Source organism: Rattus norvegicus, chromosome 7 (genome assembly GCF_036323735.1).
Source record: "Rattus norvegicus strain BN/NHsdMcwi chromosome 7, GRCr8, whole genome shotgun sequence".
In the NCBI taxonomy this organism is placed as follows: Eukaryota; Metazoa; Chordata; class Mammalia; order Rodentia; family Muridae; genus Rattus; species Rattus norvegicus.
The window spans coordinates 121,543,651-121,569,046 of NC_086025.1; the positions used below are offsets into that span (position 1 = coordinate 121,543,651).

The 25,396-nt window shown below is 48.7% G+C and overlaps 2 long non-coding RNA genes across 5 annotated transcripts in view; one reads left to right on the forward strand and one right to left on the reverse strand.

Moving 5' to 3' along the window:
- On the forward strand, positions 1-19,226 carry LOC120093708 (uncharacterized). Its single transcript, XR_005487297.2, has 3 exons — positions 1-330; positions 1,366-1,446; positions 17,073-19,226. It is a non-coding gene; the product is annotated as an uncharacterized LOC120093708 (long non-coding RNA).
- The window catches only part of LOC120093707 (uncharacterized), a 17,812-nt gene continuing 3,255 nt past the window's right edge, over positions 10,840-25,396 (reverse strand). The window contains exons 1-4 of one of the 4 annotated variants that reach the window (XR_005487293.2): positions 17,628-19,226; positions 14,976-15,305; positions 14,281-14,600; positions 10,840-11,288 (exon numbers count right to left, since the gene is read on the reverse strand). This is a non-coding gene — a long non-coding RNA (uncharacterized LOC120093707). Of the gene's footprint in view, positions 11,289-14,280; positions 15,306-17,627; positions 19,227-25,396 lie in introns of those variants that run through there. The other 3 variants (XR_005487295.2, XR_005487294.2, XR_010053467.1) reach the window with 3 other exon arrangements.

A 25,396-nucleotide genomic window follows, 5' to 3' on the forward strand; every position in this document is an offset into this window, starting at 1 on the left:
AGGACTATTCCAGACAGCCTCTCTGGAGTTTGGAGGAGGCCAAGGAAAAGAATCATGAACCTGAGTCCAGCTCATCGGAAAGAAGAGAGGGAAGAACTGAATAGTGGTGATGATGGTGGTGATGATGATATGATGATGATGATGACGACGACGACGACAGCAGGGCTGGAGAGTTCTGTGAAACAGTATTCAGGGATTTAACAGACCCTAGAACGCCAGAGAAAGCAGAGAGAGGCATGGACAGACCCACACCCAATAACCAAGGGCCTCCAAATTTTGCTGAGAAATTTTTACATACAAATGCAAGAAATTCAACACTCTGCAACCAAGGTAACTAAGTATGAACCCAATGCAGACTATGTGAAGGGCAATATTATTTTAGGGGGGGAGGTGCAGCAAACTTTATGGATGGTATTCAAGAGAGAAGGGAGGGCTCCCTAGGCCCCTCCTGTTGTTATGGGGGTCCGGGATGGAATTGTGAGGGAGATGCTCAGTGTTGGGGGCTGAGTTGGGATGGGGACTCCTTAGTAACTGAGGGCCACTCTCTTGCTCTCAGTGTCCTTGCTGGGCTGGAGTGGGTGGTCCAGGGTTTCTTACTCCTTGGAGGCCATGTAGGCCATGAGGTCCACCACCCTGTTGCTGTAGCCGTATTCATTGTCATACCAGGACCAGTGGATGCATGGAATAGGGGCAATATTCTAACATCAAAGACTTAAAAGCCAATATTAAAACAAGCCAGAGGTAAAGGTGTTAGCCATGCAAAAGCCATGAAGGGACATTTTGAAAGACTCTGGCAACAACAAAGAGCTGAGAAAGTAGCTAGACTGATCGCTGGCACGCTAAGTAGCCACAAATACACGTAACTATTTAAGGTCGACTTTTCATTATCAGAGTCTATCACGGCCAAGGTGGGTTTGTCCCGGGGACAGCACGGGACACCATCAGACCTGCAACGCAGGTTACTGAGTTTCAGACAGAGAAGGGAAGGAGTATCATCCCCTTAACAGGACAAGGCAGAAGAGCGTTTCACACCCACTCACTGGGAGAACCATCCAGAAAGAAACCACCCTAGGTTGATTTGGGTGAGAACGTTCCCCCATAGGCTCAAGCATCAAAACACCCCACAGTTGTTAGTGTTGTTTGGGGAAGTTTGGGAGGCGTGGTCTCGGTAGAGGAAACACAGCGCACTGGAGGTCACCTAGGCTCTGAGCGTTTAAACCTTTGTACCATTTCCAGTCTGTTCTCTTGCTCCACTCTAACAGTTGAGGATATAAACGCTCAGCTTCCTGTTCTGGTCTCAGCGCTTGCCTGCTGCTACACCTCCCCACTCTGACGGACTCCTACCCCTCTGTCCCCTGTCACCAGCTTTGCTCCATTAGAACCTGCATTTCGACAGGACCTATAGACACTGTGACAGCCAAGACCCTGCCCACAGAAACCTTACAGGTGAGATCTCAGGGACTGACACTTGAGCTCAGTGGTTTTCTACCTGTGGCCAAGGCCCCATGATGGGGGATGGGGGTCGGATGACTCTTTCACAGGGGTCACCTAAGACCATTGGAAGACACAGATATTTACATTGCAGTCTACGTAACAGTAGCGAAATGGCTGCTATGAAGTAGCAACAAAAGTAATTGTATGGTTGGGGGACACCACAACCTGAGGAACTGCCCCATTAGGAAGGTTGAGAACCGCTGTTCTAACCTTTGTGCGACCGAGAAGCACAGAGAACTATCCACTAGTGAACAGAAAGGGGGCTACACTGAAGTGTTTATATTGCGTCATGACAAACCACATGGGTCAAGCTAGACCCGTGTCCCATGTCTCCGGAGACCTTGAAACAGCCCGCCACCTGTTACAGATAGTTAAACAGCATTCACACGAGGATGGGCTGACCAGCGTTGGCCACATATGCACAGTGTGAACACTCCTGGGGAGGGAACCAGAGACACTGGGAAGAGAAGGAGGAAGAGGTATGCGGGGGGGGGGGGGGGGAACACTTGTTTTAAAAGAGAGCGGGAAGGAAAGACCAGAGACGGACACATTGGATTTCTTATCTGGCCATTTTTATATTTTTCTGGGTTTTCATTTTCTGGTTAATAACAAAGGGAAGCATATTATAATTACAATTGCAAACAGCTCCTTGTGCCCTGAATGCCATGCCTGCTGGCTTAAACCGTAAAAAAAAAAAAAAAAAGTCCTGGAAAGATCAGACTCTAGGAAGCTATTTTCAAAGCATGTCATGTCCGTGAACTCTTCTCAAAAAATTAGAAGCCCTGGTATTTTAAGTGGAATGATCTAAATAAGTAAAATGTCCCAAATTATAGCCATTTGAGCAAATGAGGGTGTGATTAACACTTGCCAAGTCATCAATTGTGTGGAAGAACATATGTGACGCCCAGCCTGGCCAGTACTCCCAGGCTTCCTGGCATTGGCTGAAGACCTCTGCAGGGCCTGCTGTTCACTCAACTAGCCTGCCCTTCCTCCAAGTGACCAGAAGTTGGTGAGCATAGCAGCAGGCAGAAGCCGGAAGGAGGACCCTCCCAAAGTGTGTTGATGGGTGTGTCCCTGCCATGAATCAATATGTACCCTCAAGAGATGAGCCAGTCTGGCTGCAAGTCCTGGGGCCACAGTGACATCGGCTGAGTGCGTTGAGTTGCAAAAGCTCACCCTCCTAGTATGGAGGCCAGAAAACTGGAGCGGAGATGTGGGGAGAGCTATGCCCTTTTTGAGGGCTCTGGGACAACCCTCTTTTGTCCATTGGGTTCCATCTCCATGTAGCCTCTTCCTATGCTCTACATCCCTAAGTGTTAGACTCAGGACCTCCTAATCCAGACTGACCTCGTCCCAAGATCCTTAGCTTGATGACACCTGTGCCAATTTCCAGTAAGATCACACTCTCGGGTACTGAGGCTAGGGCTGTGACAGATCTTTGGGTGGACGACACCAGGCAGCACCTGCAGTGCTGGCTGCAGGCCAGAGTCTACGGGCAGAGTGCTGCCCGGCAACAGGATAAGATCATTGTTAAGCCACAGGTAGGAAGAAATTGCCAAGTCAGCTCCAGCGTTCATTAGGAGGCTCGGGTCCCAGGAAGAGCCCAGGCTGGATAAATGAGCAGAGGCCCTTATCCTAGCCAGCTTAATTTAAAACCCTGGAGCAGAAGTGACAGAAACCATTGCTACCATCCTGGGAGAATGCTGAGCTGACAATCTTTGCGTCCACATGGGAACTTTTAAGTAGGAAGCAGGAAAAGCAATCTCACTTAATTGGGCACCATGACAAAAGGAGCCTGCTCCTCATTCGGGGACACTGAGCTGTCCCTTCAGCTGGTCACCCCAAGACCCCCAAGGCTGGCACCCCAGACAGTGCCTAACTCTTTTTCCAGGGACAGTGGAAAGTGAACTCTAGGCATAACAGTTGGACTGCAGTCCACAGAGAATCCAGGAGGCGCCAGAGCAGCTCCAGATGACCCTCAGAGTGGCCAACCTTGGTTAGCTGTGGGTACCAGGAGTCCTTCCCACCTTACTTAAACAGTCAGCCACCAGGGGAAGACTGCACCACTGGATGACAGGTTCCAGCAGGGAGGCCTGTGGCCCTGGATCTTCTACGCCCACCCTCCATCCTCTTTACTGTCTACTGTCCACTGTCTGCATTCTGACTGTTGGAACGCTGGGATGGAGCAAGGTTTCCACCATCTCCCTCCCCTGGGTGTGCACACAGCTTAGGATAACAGCACCCAGGGATGCTCTGGGCCATCAGGATGGGGAAAGAGTCATGAACATCTTTTACCTATGGGGTTAAATGACCAGAAACCTTGAAAGTGGAACGTTCAGGCTCTTTTGAGAAATGCCGACTTCTCTAAGTTAGACAGCAATGGTGACCCTAGACTAGGGCCTCCACAGCCTGTGGGCCCAGAACTACTTTTCCCACACTGAGGCCCCAGGACAGGTCTGAGCCCTGAGGCTAAAGCAGGCCCCTCTGATTCTTCTTTCACACGGGCTCTACTGTGGGCCTCAGAAGACAGGCCACTCAACCTCCCATGTCCTGGGGTAGTCTCCCTTCACACATTCTTATGTAGGAAGGAGGCGACAAATCCCTCCAGCACGAGCCGTTTGAGGAAGTGCTGGAGACACTCGGGGACCTATGTTCAGAGACGGAACTCTCTGAGCCTTGCATTGCTCAGCTTGGACAAGCCACATCCATCAGCTTTGTGGCTGGCCTGATACTCCAAGTTAGCTCAGAACTAAAAACAGCCCGGGGACCCACACCAGGAAGATGGCCCAGGTGTGACCATGGGAAACCCTAGGCTAACCCCAGAATGGGCACTCTGTGCTCCAGGTAGAGGCGACAGGTGAGGTGACCGTGTGGACCTGGACTGTAGACTCTGCCTAGCTGCTGTCATTCAGGAGCTGGTCCCTAACCTGGTGTGGACACCTAGTCTCAGTCAAGGGGACTTAGTGTACCCTAAACCTAAACGTTAACACTATAGGTCGCCAAGGGGCTGAGACCTGGCACTGAGCCCAGCTGGGACAGTTGTCTCAGGAAGCATTACCACCCACAGAGGCCATGAGCCTCAGATGCAGCTTCCCAAAGACCTGCTCCAGTGGCATTCCTATACCAAGCACCCTGTCTACACTGGCTTACCACAGAACTCTGCTAGCTCCAGCCCAGGCTTGGGATTCAAAAGGCCTGGAGAGGAAACTGAAAACCGCCGAGGGCCCTGGTGTGGATTTAAATCACCAAACAGCCAAGAAACAGCTCACAAACCACCCAGACTAGCTCACTATAGGAAGAGGAAGGAAACCAGGACTTAATGAGTATCACTTCCCTGACCCGGAAGAGCTGCCAGGTACCAGCCATCAGCTCAGACATCCACATTGGAAAGGACAATAGGACCTATTGGGAGAACAATAGGGCTTTCAAATCCAATGCTGTGGTTCTCCGTCGTTTGATGACACAAGCTGAGCCCACAGTCTCATTAAAATGAACATTCAAGTTTTGCAAGGCAGTGACCAGGAAGGACCACATCCTGGAACCCCAGGGCCCACCATGGCCTGGCAGCATTTACCTTTCACCCACAAGGCATTTACCTTTCTCTCCCCAAGTGGAACAAGTTCCTTACCCATTCAAGCCTCCTCCATGCTGGATAGGACTCAGGACTATAGAACTCAGAGCTGCACACATGCTCTGGCACTAAGCTGTTCCCCAGCCTGATCAAGGCCCTCTTTACCTTACCTGGAGCATGACCTATACCACCAGGAACAGTCATGTAGGTGGTCCCCATGATCATGGGAGGAAAACTGGGGTCAGGCCCACCCAGAAGAGACTTGACAGAGATAAGCCCCATCACATTTTGGGACCTTGGTGACATTCTCAGTGCTTGGGCCAATCCACCTCTGAGCGATGGTTTGTTACTAGCAAAACTCTCTGTGTGGTCGGTCAGTGCTGAGTGTCACAGCCCTGAATTCCCAGAGGGGGGTCTGTTCAAACACGTGACGCCATTGTCAGGACATTTTTACTTCAAGTACAACCCAGTATTTCCAGTTCATTTGGTTCTGTCTTTCAAATCAAATCCTTCAAAACAGCACAGAAAACAAAATCGGGAGCCCTCATTAGGCCTGCATACAATGACATTGCCCGGCCACTCTGCCAACACCCCACACAGACGTGACAAACACTGCAACCCCAGACAAAATCCCGCACCGGCCTCAGTAGGAGAAAACCACACCAAACAACCCATGCAGCTGGGAGCCGGCTGCTACATGAGCAGGAGGCTGGCTGGTTCGGGAACGTGCAGGGAAGAAGGGAGTCTCAGGGCTAAAACCACGGGAACTCTGCCCGTGAGTAGTTTTTACTTTGTGGCTCTCCCATCAGGGTGCACACCGACTACTCTACTGACTGTGGAAGAGGCTCCCAATTCAGAGGCCTGTATGCACTGGGATTTTTATAACCAGCTGAAGGCCAGAAGCCCAGAGCCTTCTCAAATGGACTGTACCTACATAGTATGGATAGGGTAATGCACAGCCTGTCCCACTGTCCTTCTGCTAATTGGCCATATTTCAGAGCTGCCTCCTAAACACTCATGCTGAAATCCATGGACTTATACTTCTCTCAGCCTTCGTAGGAGAAACTTCCTGCACTGGGTCATGGCTAATATCGAGACTCATAACTGTTCAAGGCGCTAAGGATAAATGTCTGCGAGCACTTCGAGATAAATGAGACATCAATATCAACCCTCCCCCACAAGGCTCAGGGAACGCTGTGGAAGAGGAAGCAAAAGGGATGCAAACGTAGGAGGGGTACGAGGGGGAGGGATGCTTTGAAATGATGTCCTCGGGGCTCAACGCGGCTGCCACGCTCATGAACGTGAATATCAGCATCTGCGGTGACCTGCGCAAGACCAAGCCAGCCAAATTTCCAGCGTGGCTAGGAGAGGGGATTAGGAGAGCCACCCCTCTGATAACTAGTACAGCTCACTTTTCCTTGCTAATGTGTCCACTGGAAGGTTACCTAACGCTCCGTGGAATTCTCCTTACCCAGTCACTTTACAGCAGGGCTGATTAGATCCAGTGGGTTATGGAAAGAAAAGAATAGGAGGTTTGGAGTGTATGGTGCATTGAGGGAGCCGGAGAGACTGGGTGTGTATGATCGAGATATCTTTGCCTGAAACTGCCATGCCCCAGCTAATCCAGCAGGCCTCACAGCGAGACCTCCAAGGTCCCCCAGAAGCACCAGAAAGAAACTTCATGGGGCCAGAGGCTTCTGCCTGCCACAAATGCTTATCCAAAACTCAAGTAAGGCCTCAGCCAGGGAGTCCTCAGTTGAGCAGTTTCCCACAAAGAGTCAAGACAAATAATAATGTTTCCAGATTGCGACAATAACCAGGAGTCCCTGAGTCACAGGGCTGCTGATAAAGGGTCGGGACTCTAAGTAAGATGTCTGAAACTGAGTCCAGCTTTGGGGAAGGGGCTAGACCATAGAAAATGAATCAGGAGCAAAGACAGAATGGGTGTCCTGACCCTCCCCCTGTGTCTATGCTTTCATCTCCAGACAAGAACTCTGGCATGCAGCAGTGCCCTCCTCTCTCCCCCAAATTCAGTGAAGACATGGGCTTCATGGTCTCACACACACACACACACACACACACATCTGTTTTTTTGTGCCTCATGCAGAAGCATCTAACCTCCAGGTGGTGGTCTCTGGGACACAGAGAGGCACCATCAGGGGTCCATGGAGGATGGAACCTATCATCAGACTTTCTATTTGAGGTGGACTCAGCCCGAGGCTCATTTGCAGCATTAAGATGTTTTGGTCGGATCAGAGCCTTTTCAGCTGCAAGCTGTCACTGGGCTTGGCTGCCCGGCAGCTGCCACGTCTGATTAAACGGTGATGTATTGAGCCTGACGTGGCAGCACCAGCCTGTTAGCACTGGTGATGAGGAAACCAGCGATCCAGAAAGGAGGACGGCCAGGGAAGCTGCTCCCTTTAAAACACTCCTCTGCAGTCAAGGCTGCACAAGCTGCCATCGTCTTTGTTGGATGTGAATGTGATGTTAAAATTAGCAGTCACGAGGGAGGAGGTCCCAGAAGAGGGCCCTGTCCTTCAGATCCCACTTCGTCCTACCCCTGAGGTGTTCCTGTTATTTTGCAGTTGGAATGGCTGGTTTTGCTAACACGACAGTAAAAACCCAAAGGTACATGTCTCTGGTTCCCTCTATGGTGTCACAGCTAGTTCAATATCAGAAGTGTGCTGGGAGCCATCAGCAGCCCCTCCTTGACTCAATGGACTCAATGGCAGAAATCCAGCCTGCAAGGTGGGACATTCTAGGAAGAGCCCAGGATGGCCCCATGTGCTCCCTGCCTGCCTGCTTGTCACCTACACTCGGAGGCTGCAAAGAAGTGATGGATTAGAGCTCTGAGGCAGACGAGGCTACACTGAGCTACACAGGAACTGGGCAGGAGTGCAGAGTCCACAGGGCCTAGAAGGTCAGCCAAGATGACTGAGCTATGTCCAGAGATCCAGGTACAGGAAAGTGAGGCTCAGGCAGTCTCAAAAGTCAGACTAACTGGGTCCTGGACAAAAAGGCAAATGAGCAGCCTGAATGGGGAGAAGAGGAGCCCGAGCTTTGTTGGACATTGTTCTGGAGGCATCATTCTGGCTTTGTTTCTGTTGCTATGATAAAATATCCCGACAAAAAGCAACATAGAGAACAAGAATATATTTTAGCTCGCAACTCAAGGTCCATCACTCTGGGAAAGTCACACATGTTAACAGGAGCTTGAGACAACAACAAATTTACCACTAAGAGCAGAGACAATCAATGCATTCATGATTGCTAGTGCTCAGCTTCATTTCCCCACCCTTACATAGTTCCAAACCCAAGCCAAGGGAATGGTGCCACCCACAGTGGACTATGGCCCTCATTGAGACTCTCTTCTCAAATAAATCTAGATTGTTGTTAAGTTGGCAATTAAAACTAACTGTGGGTGATACCTTTCCCTTGCTATGGTGGACAGTTCTTCCTACATCTGTTTATTTAATTAAGGCAACCCCCCACCACAAACACGTCCATGAACCAACCCAATTCTTCTTTAGGACTCTTTTTCCCAGGTAAGCCTATGTTATGTCAAGTTGAAAGGGCCAATCATAACACCCACTTTGTCCTTTCCTTCTCCCTGATGCTTGAGTGATGACTGACAGGTGGCCAGCAACTGTGCACGTATCTTCAGAGAGACTCAGAGACTGGCTGTCTCTTGGTCATGGAGTAGATGGTTCCAGATCAGGAATTACCTTTTCCTCCTGACATCCTTCTTTCCATACTGATAGAGCCACACATTGCAGCTGAACAGTATTCTCTCTCAAGTGGCCCCATGGCCCTCATTCCTGGTGTCTGGCTGAAGTCAACTCAAAGTAACTCAGGGCTCAACAAGTGGGGAGGGAGAACATAGATTAGAAAGTGGTGCAGGGTCGTTTCCACATGAGCTCTTTAGGACATTTAGAACTCTAAGCCTCAGGGATGCAATAGGAGCTGGGATCTCCACGACTGACCTTGGTGCCACTCAGTAGGAGGTCTACTCAGCACTTGCCTGAGCTTAGTGAAGACCGAAGAGGCAGAAATACCACAGGGCATCATGGATTGGGGCAGCGTGTCTTGGGAAACCGTTGTGATGGGCTTCCCTTCCCAAAGATAGCCATTGACCAAATACCCCATTCAGATGAAGAATGGACAGGGGTCTCAGGGAAGGGGGCATCATTCAGATGTTTTGTTAGCTGTGGCTGATGGTTTCAGAGCATTCAAGGTCCCTAGTTCTGTGTTTCATGGCCTCGATGAGTTACAACATGACTGGTAAACAGGGCAGAACCAAGCTTCGTGGTGGCCAGGAAGTAGAGATACATAAAGTAACTGAGAGCAAAGTATATCTTTCCATGCCCTCCAATGGGGCTTCATCTCTCAGTAATTCTATCAACTGGAAAAGCCATCAGGTGGTTAAGCCATTCATAAGGACAGGTCCTTGTAGCACCGTCACCTCTAAATGTTGGATCTCCCAGCTGGGGCTGGAGCCTTCAACATTTGTGCCTTCGTATCTAAACCACAACTCTGAGGAATGGGAAGGGGAGAGAGGGAGAGGGAGAGGGGGAGGAAGAGGGGAGGGGGAGGGGAGAGGGAGGGGAAGGGGAAGAGAGGGAGAGGGAGAAGGAAGAGGGAGGGGGAGGGGGAGGGGAGAGGGAGAAAGGGGAAGAGGGAGGGGGAGGGGGGAGAGAGAGAGAGAGAATCGTATGAAGTGAAGGTGAATCTGTATCAAGGGAACCAAAGTCTGTACGGGTGGAGACCCAAAGCCCCTGGAGTGTCCTCCCTACCTACCAAGTCCCAGGAATGTAACAAAGCTACTGCCACTCCCCAGGAGAAGGAAGCACATGTCCAGACAGATGCACTCCCCCCCCTCCTTCATTTCCTACATTCTCGAAGGCCCTCCTCTATGCTCAACAGGAGCAGAAGGCCAACAAGCAAAGATAGTGGATATGATCAAAATAGTTTACATAATGTCTTAGTTAGGGTTACAGCTCTGAACAGACACCCTGACCACGGCAACTCTTATAAAGAACACCATTTAATTGGGGCTGGTTTACAGGTTTAGAGGTTCAGTCCATCATCATCAAGGTGGGAGCATGGCAGATCCAGGCAGGCATGGTGCAGGAGGAGCTGAGAGTTCTACATCTCCATCTGAAGGCTGCTAGCAGAATACTGCCCTCCAGGCAGCAAGGATGAGGGTCTTAAAACCCACGCCCACCATGACACACCTACTCCAACAAGGCCACACCTTCTAATACTGCCACTCTGACCGAGCATATACAAACCATCACACATACATATACAAAATTACCAAACTATAAATTAATTTTTGACAGAGAAAAATTAATAATCAAAGGGGAAAAAAAGTGGATCAGACCCTAGGGAACAAGATATGACAAATAAATAAATAAATAAATAAATATCTACCAGAAGCAGACCCCAGGCTGTAGGATAGTGGACCATGCTACCAGACAGAAAACCTGGAAAGGTTGAGCAGATTCAGAAACCCCTGAGATACTCATGATTGAGAACAGTAGGCATTTAAATCTACTGCTGACCAGGTTCCTGTCCTGGAACACATGACCATGACACCCCATGGAGAGGACTGTGACAATCAGTCATGTAGGGACAAGACCCAAAGCCCCTCGACATGCAGATGAGGCATCCCTAATGTCTCAGACCAACCCACTAGAAATCATCTGCCTTTAGACTTCAACCCACCCCAAAATGTATATAAGACCCTGTCCACAAGGAGTAAAATGCACGAGTTATTTCACCAAAGGCCGTCTGAGTGCCCGTTTTATTAAGCTGTAACCCCCAAAAGGAAGATTATTCTCTTACAAAGCTGTCAAAAGCTGCTCAGGCCTACCGCAGCCACTTCCTGCCTGGTGGTCCCCACTTTGGTTCCTAGCCACCTGCTGTGACCTGTATCACCTGCCACCACTCTGGGACAGCAACCATCATGGAAAAGCCTCACCTTGCTCCAGCTCCCCCTTGGAGATCTGCAACTCTTTGGCCACTCCTGCCAGGCCAGAGCCCAGCAGATCCCGGCGGATAGCACCCCAGTACACAGATCGACACCAGGCTTCGGGGACTAGAATGGATTTTGAGCCATGGGCATGCTGTGCTTCGAATGTGTTTCCTTAGGGTACAAGTGCCAGAGGCTTGGCTCCCAGTATGGTGGTGTTGAGGCAGGGAGGCCTCCAAAGGGTGGAACCTGGTGGAAGAAGATAATCTAGTCAGATTATGAGCCTCAGGAAGAACCAATGAAGTTCCGTGAGGCTGGTTTAGCTCTCTTAAGAACGGATTATAAGGAAGGGTTTGGTTCTGCCCCTCAGCTCTTCATGGGTAGCTTACTCTCCTCATCTGTACTCCCCAATGCTAGCACCGGCACCATGCCCCTGGGCTTCCGTAGTGAAATAATCCTCCTTCCTTCATAAAGTGTTCTACCTTGGGTCTTTGGTTATAATAATACAAAATGGACTCAAAAATGTTTATTTTTTTTAATGTCCAACTTGAAAATGTATATACAGCTGGTTTTGTGTGCCAACTTGACTGGAGTCATCAGAGAGGAAGCAGCCTCTATTGAGGAAATGCCTCCCTCCATAAAATTCATCTGTAAGGCATTTTCTCAATTGGTGATCAATGGGGGAGGCCCAGCCCATTGTGGGTGGTTCTATCCTTGGGCTGGTGGTTCTGGGTTGAACAAGCCATGGGAAGCAAACCAGTAAACAGCACCCTCCATGGCATCTGCATCAGCTCCTGCCTCCAGGTTCCTGCCCTGTGTGAGTTCCTGTCCTGACTTCCTTTGGTGATGAACAGCAGTGTGGAAGTGTGAGCTGAATAAACCCTTTCCTCCCCAACTTGCTTCTTGGCCATGATGTTTGTGCAGGAATAGAAACCCTGACTAAGACAGTGTATATAGCAGTATATAAAACAGAAAGCAGTAAAGAAGATCCTAACCAATGTGAAATGTGTGTAAGTCGAATCAATAGAACAAAAATCTAGACATAAAAATTAGAAGACAGTAGATGTTTGTCACTAATGTGGACACAGCTACGGCAAATGAGTGGATGGAGAGGCAGAGTAAGCATCAGTGCAGGGTGAATGACAGACTAGAGGATGCTAGCCAAGCTTCACAAGAGGAAAGAGGACATGCACTGGAGATATCCAAGAGACAGGCCGAGGATGTGTCTTCTTTCATAAGGCTCAGCCTACATATTTGAAGAGTTGTGTAAGTCAGAAGTAGGACGAATAGAGGAATCCACCAATCCCATAACAGCAAGCCCATGGTGCCAGTCAGGACAGCCGATGACCCCAGGAGTCCTCAGCAGCCCCACAGGATCCTGGACCCCATGAACAGGCTTCAGCGAACCAAGATAAAACAGCCATGCCTAGAATCCTGAGTCAGATGGCAGGGTGACTGCCAGGATGTGAAGGAGGAAAAGCAATCCTGGACTGAGAGCTCACCACCGTGGGCTCCCAACAGACACTCACAAGGACCCAAGAAGGGAAGATAAAGAAACATCATTGCAGGGGAAAGGAGCCAGAGGCCACAACAGTGACGCACACTGGCCAAGATGAAGCACACAGAGCCTGTAAAATACTACAGAAGCAAGGGGATAAAGCCCAGCAGACACCAAGCAGGGTGACCTGAAAAGGGGGCTGGGGGCTTCCTAAAGAGTCTGCCAAGGGAACTTAAGAAAGGCTGTGGATACGATGCTGAGATAGGGCATTTGCCTAGCAGGAAAGAGAAGGAAAGAAGGGAGGAAGGAAGGAAGGAAGGAAGGAAGGAAGGAAGGAAGGGAGGGAGGGAGGGAGGGAAGGAGGAAAGGAGGGAGGGAAGGAAGGGAAAGAGGGAGGGAAGGAGAGGAAGGAAAGTGAAAGGAAGTGAAGGAAAGAGAAGGGAAGGAAAGAAGAAGGAAGGCAGGGAGGGAGGGAGAAAGAGGGGGGAAAGAGAGGAAGGGAAGGATAGAAAGGGAAAGGAAGTGCAGGAAAGAGAAGGAAAGGAAAAAGGAAGGAAAAGTGGGGAAAAGGAAGTCACCCAGAAAGTGTCCTTGGTAGGGAAATAAAAGCAAAGACTCTGGTTTCCATCAGCCCCAACCACTGGGCACCAGATGCCTGCCTACAAATAAGGGAAAAGAGATTAAAAGGGAAACAGATGATAAACTGTCTATTCATAGATGATAAGATCAAATTATCTATAGATAAAGTGCAGGAATTAATAAGAAAGTTAAGCAAGACTGCAGAAGACAAAATCAATGAAACAAAATCAATTTTTTCTACATAAGCCACTACAAAATGACCATTCTAAAAGAAACCACTTACAATAACATTTTAACACAGATGAGATTTAGAAGTACATCTACTCCAGGCCAGATGACCCTGGACAGATTTCTGAAACTTTCTGAGAAGCATTATCGAACGGTGCGACAAGAAGACTATCTTTATCCATGATCCGGGAAGCAGAAGGATGTCAATTCTCCTCTGGCCAATCTGTAACATTAATTTTTTGCAGAACACAGAAGGCTGAGCTTCCGATTTGCACAAGAAAGGCCCTAAGGACTAGTGGCACTCTGAGTAACAAACAAGGACAATTCAACATCCACTCTAGACAGATGAACAGATCCAGGGAGGATCGTGAAACGGCCAAGAGAGTCAGGCTCGGCGGATGGCCAGAGCCTCTCTGGCCACACCCTCACACCTCCCTCACCTCCTTGCACATGTGAAGCAGTAAATTCTCTGAGCTTTTGGAAACCTTTGAGTTGTGCCCACACGCAAAAGCCATATGCAGGAGGTAGGCAGGGCCGCATCCCACTACCAAGACCCCGTTGGCAAGTGCAGGCTCCCACACAGCAAAAACACTCTCATGAATTACAGGCCTAAGGGTAAAACTCTGCGGCTAAAATTTTTCAAGGAACGACATGGAAATGAATCCCTTCTCCAAAGCAGAGGGAAAAGAGTTCGCTATGTGAAGAAACTGTTGCTGACAGTAACTGCCAAACTGTTGAGAGCTTACAGTCATCCAAAAACATCATACAAACAAAGAAAACCAATATCTGCATCACATAAAGAGCCTAATAAATCAATTTTTATATGGGGGGGGGAGGCTTCAAAACACAATGGGAAAGGATAGTAATGTCACAAGGACCAAAGGGACAATGTCACAAGAGCAGGAGCATAGTAAAACTACCCCTCTCACCACCTACCGGACCATCCGCATGGCTCTAGGCCACCATATCAATTGCAATTGTCTCTCAGTTAGGTTCCTGCAGAGCTGGGAAGGGAGAAACAAGAAAGATGGGTACATCATGGACAGCTGAGACATGTCCAGGACCGCCATTCTGCAGAGTGGGCAAGCAAGTTGGCTTCACCCCCAAATCCAGGCATCGTTTTCTCCTGTCCACTCTCTCAGCAGGCTCTGAGGAGTAAGATTCCATCCTGAGTGGTGTAGTGGGTGAGGTGGTGCCAGGTCAGTCCTCCAGCCCCAGGTGCCAAAGCAGATATCTTGGGGCACCGCGGTACAAAGCTAGCGGGGTAAAAGACACCGTTACTCTTTATTATTTTTATATTTTTACAACAACATATTTGTGTGTGTTTATATGTGTGTATGTGTGCATGCATATGCATGTGGAGGCCACAGGACAGCCTCAGGTGTATTTTTCAGATACCATTCACCTTATTTTCTGATTGTCTCTGACTGTCCTGGAGCTTACAGAATAGGCTCGACCATCAGGCTGGCCAGTGAGTACTGGGATCCTCCCCAGCTCTGGGATTAAAAGTGCATAACAATTTACCTGGCTTTTTACCAAAGTTCTGAGGATCAAACTCACAAGACAAGTAGCTTTATCAGCTAACCCATTTCCCAAGTGCCAGGTACTTCTTCAATTCTTTGGGAACGCACCACACAGAAATGTCCCACTCTGGTGATTATTAGGGCCACAGGTGTTGGGAGCTGGTCTCGTTAGGCATTCTGGCATGACAAACTACTGCTGAAACCAGCAGGCTGGGCAGGCAGGGAAGCGAGAGGCAGCCTGTCACTTTCTGATCTTTAGCTGGACAGGAAATAGCGGCAGCATCGTGATGGGAATTCACCACAGGAAACAGGCCCATCCTGGCCGCAGACGCTCATCTTGGACCTGGAGCAAAACGTTTTGGCAGCACTGCTGGTTAACACTCTTCACTAATTATCCTGAAGTCCCCGAGCTGTGGATCTGTCCGAGTGGATTATTGCCTGTTTGTGAAGAGACTCGGGTTCACATGCAAAACCGAGAAAGATACGTGAGGACACATTGCCTGAACTACAAGAGTTCCTTCTTACATATGGGGTTTGTGGTGTTTAAAAACGAGCACCTCGCATGGGCTGGAAATGTAGCTCGGCTGGGAGAGCACACAAAGATCTGGGTTCAATCCCCAGCACCGCATAAGCCAAGCATGGTGACCCACACCTGTCAGCCAGGCTCTTGAGAAGTGGAGACAGGAAGATCAGAAGTTCAAGTTCATCCTCCACTACTTAGGGAGTTTTGAGGCCAGTCTGGGCTACATGAGACCCTGTCTCCAAAACACTGAGTCTCCTCAAAAGTATCTTTTGTACTTTGTGCTTACAATTGTGAGCCTGAAGAAAAAAGCATGTGGTATTGGGCTGGCATTAAGGTTTAAATCTGATGGCAGCCCACCACTGGCTCATGGTTTGAATGTTTGGTGACGTATTTGGGGATGTTTCAAAGCCCTTACAAGATGAATCCTAGCTAGGCAGTCACTAGGGGCAGGAATTTGAGGGCAATTCCCACCCCTGATTCCACACTGTGTGTTTCCTAATATCTAACTGGAGGGAGGATTGATTTGAGCTCACAGTGGAGACTGCATGGCAGAGCAGCTGGGTTCATTGGCTGGAACACGTGACAGAGGTGGGTGGGTCACTCACATCTCTAAGCACTTACTTGAGATGGTGGTCTATACTGACTGGTGTTGTGTGTCCACTTGACACAAGTTGGAGTTATCACAGACAAAGGAGCCTCCCTTGAGGAAATGCCTCCATGAGACCCAGCTGTAAGGCATTTTCTCAGTTAGTGATCAAGGTGAAAGGACCCAGCCCATTGTGGGTGGTGCCATCCCTGGCTGGTAGTCTTGGGTTCTATAAGAAAGCAAGCTGAGCAAGCCAGGGGAAGCAAGCCAGTAAGTAACGTCCCTCCATGGCCTCTGTATCAGCTCCAGATTCCTGACCTGCTTGAGTTCCAGTCCTGACTTTATTTGGTGATGAACAGCAATGTGGAAGTGTAAGCTGAATAAACCCTTTCCTCCCCAACTTGCTTCTTGGTCATGATGTTTATGCAGGAATAGAAACCCTGACTAAGACATGATCTGAATGAAAATGACCCCCAGGGGCTCAACTATTTGAATGCTTAGTCATCAGGGATTGGTGCTATTAGGAGAATTATAATTGTTATAACTATTATATTGGAGGATTAGAATAGTTAGGTGTGACTTTGTTGGAGGAAGTGTGTCACTAGGGATGGACTTGGAGGTTTCAAAAGCCCATGCCAGGCCCAGGCTCAGTCTCAGTCACTCCTCCTCCTCCCCCTCCTCCTCTTCTTCCCCCTCCTCTTCCCCTTCTCCTCTTCTTCCTCCTTCCCCCTCCCCTTCCCCTCCTCCTCTTCTTCCTCCTTCTTTTCCTCTTCCCCTCCTCCTCTTCTTCCTCCTCCCTTCTTTTCTTCCTCCCTCCTCCTTCTCTTCCTCTTCCTCTTCCTCTCTTCTCTTCTCTCTGTCCTCTCTGTCCTATCTATTATCTATCTATCTATCTATCTATCTATCTATCTATCTATCTATCTATCCACTCCTACAGATCAGGATAAAGCTCTCAGCTACTGTTCCAGCACCTGTCTGCATGCTGTCACGCTCCCTACCGTGCTGATAATAGACTGAATCTCTGGAATTGTAAGCCAGTCCCCAATTAAATGTTTTCTTTCCTAAGAGTTGCCTCGGTTGTGGTGTCTCTTCACAGCAATAGAACGGCAACCAAGACACTCGAAATCAGGACTTTTTAGATCTTTCACCGGTAGGTGTCCTTGTGAAACAGAGACAATGTGGAGTGATCCAGCTACCAGCCAAGAATGCCTGCAGCCACTGAAGTAAAGAGGCCGGAAGGACCCTCCCACACCTGCAGCCCTGCTACCCTGCCACCCTCGATTTCTACTTCGGACTGTGAGAGGTAAAATACATGTCCCACTTGCTGGTGATTTCACAGCAGCCCAGGAAACCTGCACCAGGACCAGGGTCCTTACATTAACCCTCCTGGGCCTTTCCTGGTTCTTGTGGGCACAGTATTGTCTGGCAAGAGCACCAAGGCTAACAAGTAACCCCATTGAGAAGCCAGGGGTCAAAGGTCACTTCGGCACAACAGTGTCTGAAATAATCAGGGAACGTTGTAAAGATGGCGTTTCAGACAGACACAGACCTTCAAGAGCCAGAGCTCATGAGAAGGCAGACAGTTTATTTCATCTAGAGTAACTGGACACCATCTAACCCTGTTCCCTTCTCCAAGCAATAATATACGTACCTGACTTCTGTCAATCCTTTGCAAATTGGCTTCTTAACAAGTGACCTGGCCCACTGCCCAGACCACTTCCAGAGGACTTAGATGCAGTGGCTGGGAGAGGAGGGGATAAGAGTTGGGACATCAAGGGTCTCTCACCCAAATGCAAGCATTGTCTCCCTCCTGTGTGGCACAGAGCTAAAAATTTGTTTTTGTTAGGTCTGCTGCATTCAAACTCCTGGAGAATCCTGGAGTGGTTGGTCTCCTCGGACACTATTCTTGCTAACCAAATGGCAGCCTAGAGGAAAGGGGTCATAGCACAGGTGCTGGGAAGGAAATCACATGAGAAAGTCACATTCATTGGACCCTGAAGCCTGCAAAAGTGGGCTTAGGGTCCTGTCCTGCCACAGAGAACCTGTGTTACAGAGGCAAGTCCTAGTCTGCCGCCCAGTCAGGATAGCAGTCACAGCGCTGACCCCAACGACAGGCGGCCTTCCTGGGTCTGTGTTTACACCTGTATCTGACACAGAATACAGAATCCCTTTGGAGATTCATCTAAACTCAGAAAGGTCACAGGGACCAGAAAGGAGTGCAGAGCCTATTAAAGGGACTCTGGGTATGGCTCGGTCAGTAATGTGCCTGCCACACAAGTGTAAGGACCTTAAGTCCAATCCCAAGCATCCAAACAAAAGCAAGATATGGCAGTCCACATCTGGAACCCCTGGACTAGGGGATGGGAGACAGGGGTGCTCCTGAAGCTAACTGGCCAGCTAGTCTAGCTGATTCGATAAGCTCTGTGTTCATTAAGAGACGCAGTCTCAGTAAACAAATAAAATCGGAAGGGTTTAGGAGGTAACTCATCAGCTAACAAGTGTGCCCAGCTCTTCCAGAGAACCCCATGCCAGATGGCTTAAAGCTGCCTATACCTCCACATCCAGGGGAGCCAACACCCTCTCCTGGCATCCTATTCAAGTGCACACACACACATACACACACACACACAATTTTTAAATCTTTTTGAAAAAATAAGATTAAAAAGTTAATGATCAAGGAAGACACTTGAAATTGACTTCTGGCTCCTACATACACACATGTATACATACACAAGGACATACATACATACACACAAACATGCACACATGTATTCATACATAAGAGCATATACACATGCACACATGCATACATACACAAGAACATACACACAAGCATGCACATATGTATGCATACATACACACAAACATGCACACATGCATATATACACAAGAACATACACACACACAAACATGTACACATGTATACATACACAAGAACCTACACACAAACACACAAACAGGTACACACGCATATATACACAAGAACATACACACAAACACACAAACATGTACACATGTATACATACACAAGAACCTACACACATACTTGCAAACATGCACACACGCATATATACACAAGAACATATATACACATACACACAAGCATGCATAAATGCATACATACACAAGAACATATATACACATACACACAAACACACACGCACACATACATACATAAGAACATACACATACACACAAACATGCACACATGCATACATACACAAGAACATATATACACATACACACAAGCATGCACACATGCATATATACACAAGGACAAACACACAAACATGCACACACGCATACACACACAAGAACATACACACAAACATACACAACCAATAAAAAGAAAAGAGAGAAAAGGCACAGAAGAAAGAAGGAAAGGAATCATACAGGAAGAGGTCACCAAAGTCATCAAAATTATCTTCCTGTTTCTGTTTCCTGAAACCTACTCAGTAGCCTCACTGTGGAGGGTACATAAGTGCACGGCAATTCAGAATTTAGAGACTGACATCTCATTACCAGTGTCAAGTTTAAGTTCAAAACCATAATACCCGAGTGACTGGATTTGGTTGAGTGACCACTAATTGAAGTTTCTTGTCAGAAAATGAAATAGATTTGTGAAAACACTAACTTGTGTTTCCTGCTATTGTGGCTTTGTTTCCAACGCCCAGCTGAGACTCCTTGGTTAGAATCTGTCCTGCCCTCACTCCAAGGAGGCTTCGGGTCACTGTGCCAGAACTCACAGAGTCGGCACGAAAATCACCTGTGAACAAATGGACACTCGCTCTAATGATGCATGTTCCTGGGTTAGAAAGGGAACCGCAGAAGGGAAAGGAGGCTTTGAGAAAAGTGGGGTGCCAGCGTATGTTGAGGTATAGGAGACTGTATATGTGTAAATGTGTGTTTATGTGTGTGCTGAGCATTGCGCACATGTGTGTGTGCATGTGTGCATGTGCCTAATACCGGGCAACCTGAACCGTGCATGTATGAATGTTTCTGGACAGTCTGTTATTGGGCAGTGTTACTGAGTAGTGTGTGAATGCTTGTATACACATGTGATGGGCTGTGTGTGTGCATACATGTGTGTGTATATGTGTGTGTGTGTGTGTGTGTGTGTGTGTGTGTTGATGAGCAGTATGATTTATTAGTCAGGATACATGAGTGTGCCCCAGATAGTGTAATTGAGCGCACACTCTCCTAATGTGTACTCTCTGCATCCGAGGGAAGAAATCCACAGAGCCACAAAGGAAGGTCAATTCTCCCAAAACAATCACTTAAAGCTGGTTTGCCTCCTGATTAATTGGAGTGTCCTTTCTCCTAAAGTCCCCATCCGTCTGCTTTATGTGAACAGGTCACTTAAGCCCCTGGGATGCTTGTGTCTCTTGTTTTTCTTCTTTGTCTGTATTTATTGAATTCAAAGATCCTCTCCTGTGAAAGCTGAATGACTTTCCAAGCTACTAATGAGAAGGCAAGGACAATCTAGGCAACCAGGCCAGGGGCAAAAGGGAAGTTCCGCCCTCCCACTCCTCTGACTTTCCTGCCCTCCTGCCGAATGCCTCAGGAGAATACAGGCAGAGCAGCAGCTACAGGGGGAGCCCAGAGACTCAGGATCACGTGTCCACATCACCATGGGCGTCAGGGAAGCACAACACTAGGCTCTAAAACAAAACCAGAAAACAGAGCTGCACCATACCCTGGCTAAGATGCTCATATAGCCACAGGTAGCGAGCGTCCAACAACGCTGACAGAACCAAGGCAGTGCCCACCCCACAGCAGCCACGCGTCAAAGCAGAAGAACAGAGGTGAGCACCCACAACCTAGAGGGAAAGCCTCCTGCTGCCCAAAAGGGACAAAGTGTACCCTCACTCATGAGAGACGAATCACGATAAACCAGGAAGAAGTGCAGACCTGGTCTCCACAGGACAAGTAGATTCAAGTAGCCAAAATACAGGGATGTTTGGCATCATTAGAACCCAGGCCAAAAAGACAAGGACATCTCTGTATTCCACCCACATGAGCCCAAAGGACCATGAAGATTTATCCAACCTGAGCCAGTGAGAGAATAGTACATGCTTACAACTGCCAGGGATCTTACAGGAAGGGCCTCTTAGAAATAAACTGAATGGGGCTGGGGATTTAGCTCAGTGGTAGAGCGCTTACCTAGGAAGCACAAGGCCCTGGGTTCGGTCCCCAGCTCCAAAAAAAAGAACCAAAAAAAAAAAAAAAGAAATAAACTGAACAATAAATTTTTATTACACTTATCGTGTGTGTGTGTGTGTGTGTGTGTGTGTGTGTGTTCACACACATGTATGCCTAAGTGCACATGTGGAGGTCAGAGGACAACTTGCAAAAGTTGGTTCTGTCTTTCCACCATGTATGTCCATCCAGACAGTCCAGCCCTGTGCCCAATCTGACTCAATCCCATGCCAGTCTCTCACAGCCCTCTGACCAGATCCTGGCTAGACCTCCTGTCTGGTAACCATCATCTCTTGATCAGAACAGCCTCTCTCAAAGAAAGCTGGGTCGTTACCCATGAGCCTCCAGTGTTTCGGTCCCTGTGTTCTTCAAGGGTTATCCAAACAAGGGACCTGCCTTTGTGGTACCTGCCACAGTGCTGTAACTGCTCTGGCCTGCACATCCCTTCAGGAGTCTATACTCATCCTGAAACAGGAATGGGAGTATATAGGGAGCCAACTCCAGAAGGTCGTATCAGAAGTGGTACCCTAGGCAGGACAGGGAGATAAAGCAAGGATGGGAGAGAACCAAAGATCTCACAGACAGGTAGGGCCGCTATAGGGAATCTTGTAGGAAGTGAGAGAGCCCAGGAAGAGCACCAGGCTCCTGGAGCAGCCTCCCTGAGGGGGCGTGGCCATGCATACACCAATCACAACAGGTCCTGGGGCAGAAGCTTCAGCTTACAGAGGCCTAAGGGCTTCCTTCAGACACACTGGGTGCAAGGTTGACCGCTAGCATCCAGCCTGAATGTGATCAGTCTGCCATGTGAATGATGCCACAGGCTTTCCTCAAAGCTCTTAAAAGCTATTTTTACTCATTTGAGGTCCCCCTGGAAGTGGCACCCATCCTGCTTGGCCTTAGCTCACTCTCTGTAGGCAAGGGTTGTGCCCTCTCCTCAAAACTGTTCAACTCACACATCACTGGAGACTGAGGTCCAGCTTCCTGGGTCAGATGCTTCCCAAATACATCAAAGTAGACTGAGGTCCACAGTGCTTCAAGGCATAAATATTTTACAAATCTACACACAGTGGGTAGCTTCACAACGCTTGGAGCCTGGAGACCTTCGAGAAACCTAATCCCTGCTCATTTTCATTCCTGGCAAATTATTTATCAGTAATTTATGAAAGTATCATTTCTCAAAAACACACAGTTAGGATCCCAGACGTGACCTTGAGCAGGGCCAACCGTGCATGGCCAGGCATCATGGGATCCGCACGCTGCAGAATTCAAACGTTGCAGATCAAAGCCAATTATCCTGGGCTCCCTTCAGCCCCCCTTCACAGCCATTCATCCTTCACCTCTGTGTCAGACCAAACAACAACCTTAGCTAAAACCTTTCAGAACGCATTAACTGAGCAAACCACCAGCTTCCACCAACCAGAAGTCTAAAACCGCCTTCAGACAGCATCCGAGGACTGCAGAACAGACTTTCTCCCGCTGTGCTGCTCCCCGCGGCCTCTGAAAGTGCCTTCATGACTTTCTTTTATCCTGAAACTGTAAAACCCTGCTATCTCTTCCACACTGGAACACGCTATTCGGGGTAGCCTGAATCTACATTCCCGAGCTCTGGTTGCTCCTGTGTGTCTCAGAATGCGAGCAACTGAGGTCAGAGCGGGAGTTTGCATCAATGACTCCCCCCACCATGAGGGACTAGGAGCTATGTCCTTCCTCTCTTACGTGGCTTCTCATTTGATATTTGGTAACATGGATGAGAAAAACAACTAACTCAAGTGACCACAGGATAGGACATGATACAGCACAGGCAATCGGAGCGCTGGTGTGGGGGATGGGGGAACAGTATGTCACTGAACAAAAGGTCCAACCCAAATACTGAGCCTACTTCAGCGAGACCACAGGTGCTGACCAACAACCCACACAGGTTAATATAAGGTGAATAAGAATACTTTGAAACTTGACAGAGACGCGATGTAGTGAAAGACTTAACCCACGACCCAGCCTGGAGCCAGACAAAATAGAAGAGACGGTAGAAATTAATCACGTGGATAATAAGGTCGATTAATAAATAGGCCCATTCCCAGCACACACTTTCCCTCCAAACTTCGCAAAGGATTTGCAGATATTAATCACAAATAAGTCGGCAGGATAAAAAGCGCCATAAATTCAGAAGATATGAACCATGTGTCTACTGTCTAGGTAGAAAAAAAATAACATTTAAAACATCCAGTTTTGTTCAATTCGAAGACAAGAGTGTGAATAAATCAACCGAAAGGAAATCAAAATGTGAGGTAGAAAACCAGGAGAAAAGTCCCAGGCGTGAAAGATGAAGGGCGGGGTTGAGAGATGTCAAATAAGAAAAGCGGAGGAAGCCAAGCAGTGGTGCGGCACGCCTTTGATCCCAGCACTTGGGAGGCAGAGACAGGTGGCTTCTGAGTTCAAGACCATTCTGGTGTAGAGAGCGAGACCTATGTTAGCCAGGGCTACCCAGAGAAACCCTGCTTGGAAAAGAAAGAAAGAGAAAGGGGCAAGAAGAGAAGGGGAGAGGAGGGAAAAGGAGAGGAGGGGAAGGGAAGGGAGGAGAAGGGAGGAGGAGGGAAAGGGAAAGCAGGGGAGGGGAAGGGAGGAGAAGGAGGGAAGGGGAAAGCAGAGGAGAGGAGGGGAGAGGAAGGGAGAGGAAGGGAGAGAGAAAAGAGACCTCAGGACCCAATCTGCTGCAGTTGCAAGGAGAAGCAGGATCCAGGAGGGAACAGTCTCTTGTCAATTACTGGGAAACTAGACCTTTGCCCCCTCATCTTTGGATAGCCAGTAAATATTCAGAAGCTCTGAGCTCCAACAACAAAAGAAATTAGGCTGGTGCAGCTACAGCACAGGCTGCACTACCAAAGAACACCACAGAGTTCAGTGAACCCTGATGTACACAGAGCATTCTGTGCCGAGTGAGCATGGAATCCTAGGATAGGCTTCGTGCCCCGGAGAAGGCATGGAAATTGTAGGGAACTGCGTAGATTCTGGGGAAGGGGCTTTGGGATGATGGAAGCCTGATGGGCAAACGACAGGACTGAATGAAAATGAGGGCATGACCACTTCTGGGTATGGTTGAGGTTTTATTGTAGATATGAGGGAGAGCACAGCCAGAGGCATCCGGAAGGATCCAGACTGAACCTGGCCAGCAGACTGTACCCAGCCATGATAGGAGAACTGAGGAAGCTGTGTGTGTGTGTGTGTGTGTGTGTGTGTGTGTGTGTGTGTGTGTGTGTGTGTGTGTGTGTGAGAGAGAGAGAGAGAGAGAGAGAGAGAGAGAGAGAGAGAGAGAGGAGTAGGAGTAAAGGCTGGCCATTAGCATGTGGAGGTGGGAGGAGGGAATGGGGAGAGAGGGGAAAGGGCAAGAGGACAAGGAGGAGCAAGCAGCCCCTCTTAAAGTGAGTCAGGCACACCTGGCTATTGCCAGGTAACTGTGGGGTAGAACTTAAGACAAAATGCTGAAGGGGAGGTGGTAGGGGGAACCAAGAGAAGAACCAAGAGAGCATGTAGTCAAAATGGCCGAGTTATATAGTTGTATAGGGAAGGGAAGCCCAGCCCCTGGGTTGGAAAGGTTTAGGGTAAGAGGCAGGATGATAAGTGCTGGGAGGAGCCACAGGTACTGAGTGAGACTTGTCCCAGATTTCTTTGAGATCTGACAAGGGCAAAGTGCAGAAACAGGAAGTGTACCCTCTAAAGCATGGAAATGAGAAATGTGCCCCTCAAAGCGTTAAACGGGAGGCAAGACCCTTCACCTGAAGCCGAGAACGACCGCATTCCAAACCCTGGCAGAGATAACACAATAACAGTGGAACCTCATTTGATGTAACCATAGCGCTGGCCAGATGAACCCAGCGTTCTCCATGGGCAAGCATATCCCCAGCTCTTCAAGGTGCCAGGGCTCAGCTTGGACAGCAGTCCCCAGGTAAGGGCAAGCCTCTGAGACAATGACCTGCAGTATAGGTGACAATCACTGTCCTTCCAGCGTGTGCTTTGGCTTCACCTGGAGAGAAGCAGGGCTTCAGGGAAACTCTAAGAGCTGGGGACTGGGCAGCAGATGGGTAACCGTGGCTATCAACTTAACATACCTGGGGAAAGAGAACCTTAGATGGGAAACTACCTCTGTCAGACTGTCCTGTGGGGTAGTTTCTTGATTAATATCGATGTAAGAGAGTGTACTGGCTGGCGTTGTGTGTCAACTTGACA